The sequence below is a fragment of the Dipodomys ordii genome, unplaced genomic scaffold, assembly GCF_000151885.1.
Source record: "Dipodomys ordii isolate 6190 unplaced genomic scaffold, Dord_2.0 Scaffold59, whole genome shotgun sequence".
Classification (NCBI taxonomy): domain Eukaryota; kingdom Metazoa; phylum Chordata; class Mammalia; order Rodentia; family Heteromyidae; genus Dipodomys; species Dipodomys ordii.
This window is the reverse complement of record NW_012267275.1, coordinates 11,735,123-11,742,911: the sequence shown is the minus strand read 5'-3', so window position 1 is coordinate 11,742,911 and position 7,789 is coordinate 11,735,123. Positions and strand designations below refer to the sequence as shown.

Below are 7,789 nucleotides of genomic sequence, written 5' to 3'. Positions count from 1 at the left end.
TTGTATATCCCTTAACCTGTCTTTTGTGTAGAATTAGCATTTTTATAATTGAGTACATTTTTGACCAAAAAGAGTACACTGTACAACTAGCTAAAGTTGTCTTCAGAGGCATCATATTTAATGTCAATAAAGGGCCAACAGATTTCCTTAATTCCTATACATACCAAGGAAAGTCTTGTGTACGTATTCTGGAAAGTTCCTGATGAGAATTTCAAGTTACATATTCCTGTTCACTGGCTGAATTAAAGTAGGAAAAATAACCTTGAATTTATTTGTGGTTGTGCTTAGAAGATACCATACTCAGGTTGCTTCCAAGAAATCTTATAATTCTGATGTTTATGTGCGTCAAAAGCTCTAAACTCACTTGTTCACTCTCATCTTTGATAGAATAATATAGCCCACAACCACTTCAGGAAGAAGTAAATTTCTTCTTGCCCATCCTGCTTCTTCCGCTCTAACACAACTGATTCCGGACCAGATTGCATGGCACACTATCTGTGTGCTCTTGGACAAGCTGATTTTCTTCTAAAAGTTGATTTTTTCTCATCAGTAATCAAAACATGATGGAATACTTTTCTCATGGTAACTAAAAATACCGCTAAATTAAAATTAGCATTCTCGCAATACTATTTTTCTCCTTCTGGGCCCAATAGTGGGAATGCTCCCAGGAAAAGCAAATGATGGTAATTAATTTAAAGTGATTTTTAGTAATTTATTGGTAGAAACTGCCTCCAGCCAAGCAGATAGTAAAGAACACTTGACTCATACAATCAGGGCAGAAATGCAAGAATATTTAGGGGCAATCTAACATGTGCCAGGTGAAGCAGTAAATGAGCAGAACTTGTAACTTTCTCATTTACCTTTACATTAAGGAAATAAAATAGACATTAGATATTTGAATTAGCAATGAGACTATGATGGAGAATGTGGAAGATGCATTCTAATCATCATTGAAATATGTTAGCTGAGGTACCAGAAGGATAAATACAATTGAATAAATGAAGAGACAGGTAAAATAGAGTTCAAAGTGTGAGGAAGACTGAAGATGATGCATAAATGACCAAAAAGCATGCAAAAATGTGTCCAACATTACTAGTCATTAACAAAGCATGGTTAAGGTGACAAGATATTGTGCATATCAATTAGTATGACTTCTTCCAATACACAAGAAAAAGGAAAGCAGAAAATAATACATGCTGACAAGGATGTCCAGAAATCAGAACGATAGCATTGCTGTGTGGGTTAAAAAAATGGAATTTCTATGGAAAAAAGACAGAAACAAAATCAACTTACAAAAGTGAGTAGCTTTTTATATTCCAATAACAATCTTCTGAAAAAGGGCATCAGGACAACAATCTCATTCACAGTAGTATTCCCAAATAAAATACCTAGGAATAAATTTCAAAAAAGATCCCAAATCCTTTCACAAAGAAAAGTGTAAAGTAAAGTAAGAAATTATGGAAATGATTAGGTGATTGGAAGGCCCTTCTATGTATATGGAATTTCAGAATTAATACTTGTGAGATTATTGAATAAAATACTTTGTAGGTTTAGTGCAATTCCAATCAATATTTCAAGGACATTTTTCCTAGAAATTGAAAAAAATTCTAAAATTCATATGGAAACACCAAAGAAAGTAATTATCCAGAGAATGTTAGGAGTAGCACAATACCAACCTGTGACCAAATAAGTAATAAAAGCATGATACGGTCACCAAAATATGCAAATAAACCAATGGAATAGAAGATCAGAAATAAATTTACACAGCTGTTGAAATCTGCAATGTGTCAAAGGGGCTGAAAAGCTAAACTCACAAAACTGATTTTAAAAACTGATAAAAATTTAAACCTTATTCATAAAAAGGTTTACTCTCAGTGTTGATTGTAGATCCTAGCTACAAAACATCAAAAACCTTAATATAACACCTTTTATAATACTACAGAAAAATATTGTGGGGACACAAAAGCAATACCTTTCTCTATAGAACTTCAGTAGGTAAAAAATAAGAGCAAGAAATCACAAATAAGTTTTCATTAAATTATGATGCTCTCACATGTTAAAGAATCTACCACCAAAGTGAAGCAATAGTGTACTGAATGGGAGAAAGACTTTGCCAGCTATTCATTTGAGGGTAAATTACTATCTAGAATATATAAAGAACTAAAAATTAAGCCAAGCATGCTAGTGGCTCATGCCTATGATCCTAGTTACCCAGGAGGCGGAGATTGAGGATCTCAGTTCAAAGCCAGCCAGGGCAGGAAAGTCTATGAGACTCTTATCTCCAATTAACCACCAGAAAACTGGAAGTGGTATTGTTGCTCAAGTGGTAGAGCACTCAGGGACAGCACCTATGCCCAGAGTTCAAGTTCCATGACCAAAAAAAAAAAAAAGACTAAAATTTAAAGCTCCAAAAGAAGAGGTACAAATGGCCAATAAATACATGTAAAATGTGCATTTTTCAGCCATTTTAGAAATGGCAATGAAGACTACACTGAGATTGGTGTTCCTATCAGCCATAATGGCTGAGTTATATTTTTAAGAGATTGGAAAAAGGTGTGGAAAAAGAGACAACTATTGGTTAGGATAAAAATTACTCTAGCAACCACAGATATCAATAGTTTCTCAAAAAAAATCTGAATGTAGAATAACACATGATTAAGCTATACCAGAGGTGCATACCCAAAGTAATAATAGTTGGAATGTACTTCAGACACCATTTTTCTTTTTGCTACATTATTCATAAAAGCCAAGTTATGTGATAATCCTTGCTACTATTTGATACATTAATGTATTAAAAGAATGTGGCATAGTATACACAATAGGATTTGATTCATCCACAAATAAAGAATATTTATGTAATTTTATGAAAGTAGATGGAACAGGGGTTATAATATTAAGTGAAATAAGTCTGGCTGTCAGACAGATATCATGTTCTTCCTGTCAGGCTTGGAATTTATGGCAAGAAAAACATGTGAAATAAGATAGGTGATATTAGGGATGTGAAGGGAGAGGAGGAAACAAAGAGTAATAGAGATGGTGAATATGATGAAAGTCTGACTTTAATCATATATATATATGTGGAAATATCATATGAAACCCTCTACTTTATATACTTAGTGTGCATTAATAGAATATACAAGATAATATTATACTCATTAACTCTACCTCCAAAAACATTAGTAACAGTTTCATAGCATTTTCTTTTCTAATTGTCTTCATGTAATTTTAAGAATTGAATGGAGGCTGGGACTAAGAGGAGAGGAACAACCAATGAAAGAAGAAGTGTGTGTGTGTGGGGGGAGATACAGTCCAGAATTTATTGTATATACCACAAATTTGAGAATTATAAGAGAAAAGATGGGTAGAAGGGTGATGAAATTGTTGAAGGGGGTGATAAAGATCGTGTTACATTTTATCACTTTTTTTGTTAAGTGAAAACTTCTTTGTAAAACTACTTAGAGATAATGATTTTCCAAAAAATAATCCTAGTATTTCTGGATTTGGAATCTACATCTGTGAAAGTTGGGCTGCCAGGCAGAGGGAAAGACTTATCTTCTGGGTGCTGTGGCTTTGTGTGAGTTCAGATCCTGGCCTTGCCCTGTGTCAGTCCTGTTATGATTCTGTCCAGGATGTCATTAGAATTTGTTTGTGTGTGTGTGTGTGTGTGTGTGTGTGTGTGTGTATGTGTGTGTGTGTGTTTGTGTGTTGTGTGTGTTGGGAGGGGGGTTGTCCAGGGGCCTGAGTGCTGTTTCTGAACTTTTTCTTTTCTTTTTTCCCTTCAAGGCTAATGTCTTGCCCCTTTAGTCACAGCGGTATAAATGCACTTCCAGGTTTTTGATGGTTAATAGAGATGAGTTTCATGAACTTTCCTGTCTAGACTGGCTTCTGATCCTCAGATCTCAGCCAACTGAGTAGCTAGGACTAAGGCATGATCCTTGAGTGTCCATCTAACACCCTGTTTTTTCTTTTCTTTTTTTTAAGACAAAAGATGAGCATAGCAATCATATTGGATGTTAGGAGTTGAACATTCTGTGGAAAATGGAGATAGAGATGATTATACTCAATATGCTCCACATTTTGTGTAACATAAATGATTTATCAGAAAGGAATCCCTAGTAAATCATCCAGGTGTTTGACAGATGTTTTAAGGAGAGTCACTCCTTGCTGGGGGTAGGTAAGGAGGGGATTGTTGAAAAGAGTAACTTTACTTGTGGCCAAAGCCTCTCTGGAACTGGAGTTAAAGTGAAGTTTATGATTCACATATATGAGGATAAAATTATTGTCATTGTTTCTGGACACCTTTTTTTTTAAAGTATGGGTCAACAAGAATCACTTTTTTTTTATTTCCCATGTCAACTGGAGAAAAAAGTTTGACCATCTCTGCTGAAAGGCATGGTAAACATTTGGTAATCACACCAAAAGCACATAATTGCCAGCTGCGTCATATTGAAACTCAAAATGGACACTTGAAAGTGGATGAAATAGTTTGCTACCTTTTGAAAGATAAAATTGGGACCAAATTATCCTAATTCATCATGATGAAAAGGCACTGAAAAAATCAGTTGTGACTTCTGGTTTGAGAACTTTCTTGGGCAATGGCAAGTCAAGTCAAATGATGGGAAAACTGAAGGCCTAACAGCTAAATTTCTGAACTTGGAGTTCCTCAGTTTGGTAAATGTAAACGTAATTGCAATTTCAAATCTCCCCAAGCTACCTAAACTGAAAAAGCTTCAGTTCAGTGAAAATATAATTATGAAAAGTCTAGACATGTTAGCAAAAAAAACCTTCCAAATGCATGCATCTAAACTTAAGTGAAAATAAACTGAAAGATATTGACACCTTGGACCTTTGAAAAAGTTAGAATGTCTGAAAAGACTGGATTTGTTTAATTGTGAGGTGGCTAACCTGAATGACTACTGAGAAAATGTCTTCAAGCTCCTAATTGAAGCTGACCTACCTGGACAGCTTTGAGAGACTCAGATACAGAAGAAAATATTGAAGAAGGAGAAAATGAGGAGGAAGAGAAGAATGAATGAGGAGGAAGACTATATGGTGAAAAAGAGAATTAACGATATAGAAGGGGGAAAAGATGAAAATAAAGTCAGCCGCAAGGAAAAAGAGTTTGGACATGACAGAGAAGTGGATGAAAATAAAGATGAAGATGAAGAAGATGAGGATGAGGATGGGGAAGAAAGTAGGAAACTTAAAAGAGTGAGAGACAGTCTGGGACACAAGAAGTAGTGGGACTGGTCACTCCGTAGTCCTACCAAATTTTCCAAAATGGGTTCCAAATTTTCATTTCCCAGAGACATCTTATTGGCATAGCTGTGGTCTAACCTTAAGATCCCTGGCTTAGCTGAGTCAAGTCTCCAAAGTTGACTTGTTTGTCTACCTAGATCTGGCCTCAAAATCACTTAGACAGTGGCCATTGAAATCTGGCACTTTTGATGTTAAAATTCTAAGTTAGACTACTTCCTTCAACAAAATACAAAATGGTCCAAGTACCCCTAAATTCAAGGTTTCTTTTACCTCTGTTCTAGACCTTCCTTCTGTTCATACTGTCCTTCCCCAAATCCTCCTCTGTTACCCTCCTCCATCCCCAAAAAGAAAAAAAAAATTAAAAAAGACGCAAACAACCTCAACCTCCCCCTACTTTTTTGACTTTGACCCTGCTGATAAACCTCCTCCTTAGTCTACCCCTTTCTAATTCCTTCTACTCACTCTGCCACTCCGAGATTCCCCTCTCCCCCCAAAAGCCTCCTTCCCCTCCTCCCCAACCAGTTCCATTCCAGGTTTGCTGTTACTTTCCCTTCCCTGTCTTCCCTGGCCCCTTCCTTGCCAATTACCCACTCTAAGACTGCACATATGTTTCCCCTCCACGAGGTGGCCGGACAGGTTGAGCCCACTTGAGTCCATGTTCCTTTCAAGCTAAATGAAATGGATTCTATGAAACAGAAATGGGGGTCATTTTCAAGCAATCTTCTCCATTACATAAAAACATTTTACCAGAATTGCCCAATTGCACTCTCTCACCTGGCATCATATTCCACACATTCTTAATTCAATCCTAACAAAAGAGCATATTTTGAAGTCAGCCCAAACCCAAGCCCATACACAAAATGAAGTACCCACGGCGGGGGTGGGGGGGTGGGAAACCCAAACTGGAATTGTCGTGGCTCTGAACACCGTAAATTTATGGTTACCTTACTAGCAGAGGGAATACACCAAAAGACTCACAAGGTAATTTTTTTAAAAATTAAGAAACACACCCAGGATCCCCATAAAATCTGTACCCTCTTCCTTAGCCACCTCTCAGAGGCCATCACTTAATGTTAATGTTAATTATGTTAATTCCAAAGAGGGCACCCTTCTCCTCCATGTTCACTTTATGAGCCACTGTGCACCAGACATACAGAAAAATTTACAGCACCTGGAAAAGGAGCCTACAACCCCCCTCCCTGCCCTCCCTTCAGCCCCCCCATCCCCCACCCAGAATAAGATCCTAGACTTTCCTTTAATTATATATATATATATATATATGTATATATGTATATATATTATTGTAAAGATATTGTACAGAGGGGTTACAGTTACCTGAGTAAGGTAATGAGTCCATTTTCTATCGAGTATTGATACCCCCTCCTTTGTTTTTCCCATACCATCCCTTCCCTCCCCACCTTCCCAAGGCCATCTCCCAAAGTTGTAAAGTTCATTTTCAATATAGTGTCATGTACATCTCATTGGTGCAATGGGTCAACCTTTAATCCTTGTTTCAGCATTTTGTTGTTTCCCCTCCCCAAATTAGAAAAAATGTATTTACAAGGTGCAGGGCACTGAAATCAAATACAGTTAAAGCAGGGGTTATACCATGGGGGAAGAACATACAAAGGAAACAAAAATATCACATAATGCATTGTAAGTATATTGAAAACAACAGGAATAAAGAGAAGACCTCTTGTGTCCCTATCTTGGGATTGATTTTGCTTAGCATCATCTTATATAGACATATGTACATACCTATTGACCTTTTCTGCTTGTCCTAGACATATACTAGTTATTGCAAATAGGGAAACCATGGGACCTGTGCTTCTTTGGGCCTGGCTTACTTCACTTAATATAATTTTTTCCAAATCTTTCCATTTCCTAAAAAATGGGGCAGTGTCATTCTTTATGATGGAGGCATAGAATTCATATATATATATATATATATATACACACACACACACACATATATATATATATATATATATACACTCTGTGTGTGTGTGTGTGTGTGTGTGTGTGTGTGTGTGTGTACCACATTTTCATGATCTATTCATCTACTGAGGAGCATCTGGGTTGGTTCCATATCTTAGCGATGGTAAATAATACTGTGATAAATGTGGTTGTGATGGTAGCTTTAGTATAGCCTTGTTTGTGTTCATTTGGGTAAATGCCCCCAAGTGGGATTTCTGCATTATAGGGGAGCTCTATGTGGCGTCTTTTGAGGAACCTCCATACTGCTTTCCAGAGTGCTTGAACAAGTTTACATTCCCACCAACAATATGGTAGAGTTCTATTTTGGCCCTACTGCCTCCAGCATCTGTTGTTATTAGATTTCTTGATTATAGTCATTCTAATTGGGGTGAGGTGGAATCTCAATGTTGTCTTGATTTGCATTTCTTTTATGGACAGAGAAGTTGAGCATTTCTTCATGTGTCTATTGGCTATTCTCATTTCTTCTTCAGAGAATCTCTCTTTAACTCTTTAGCCACTTATTAATGGGGTAGTTGTTTCTTTGAAGATTGGT

General features: G+C 36.7%; 1 pseudogene; it reads left to right on the top strand.

Moving 5' to 3' along the window:
• Nucleotides 1–1,205: 1,205 nt before the first annotated feature.
• On the top strand, nucleotides 1,206–5,241 carry LOC105989806 (annotated as a pseudogene).
• The last annotated feature ends 2,548 nt before the right edge of the window (nucleotides 5,242–7,789 follow it).